Raw genomic sequence first — 205 nt, forward strand, 5'->3', positions numbered from 1 at the left:
ACGCAGATGAACCGGCAATGGATGTACGGTGACAGACATACCTCTGAGTACATTAAGGGCGTGCATGGTTTTCTCGAATTGGCTGAGGCAAACAAGCAGAATGGTTTTATTTGTTGTCCATACCGTATCTGTGAGAATACGAAGTCTTACTCTAACCGGAAAATCCTTCACATCCACCTGCTTGAGAAGGGTTTCATGCCATACT

This window comes from Triticum dicoccoides, chromosome 7B (assembly GCF_002162155.2).
Source record: "Triticum dicoccoides isolate Atlit2015 ecotype Zavitan chromosome 7B, WEW_v2.0, whole genome shotgun sequence".
In the NCBI taxonomy this organism is placed as follows: domain Eukaryota; kingdom Viridiplantae; phylum Streptophyta; class Magnoliopsida; order Poales; family Poaceae; genus Triticum; species Triticum dicoccoides.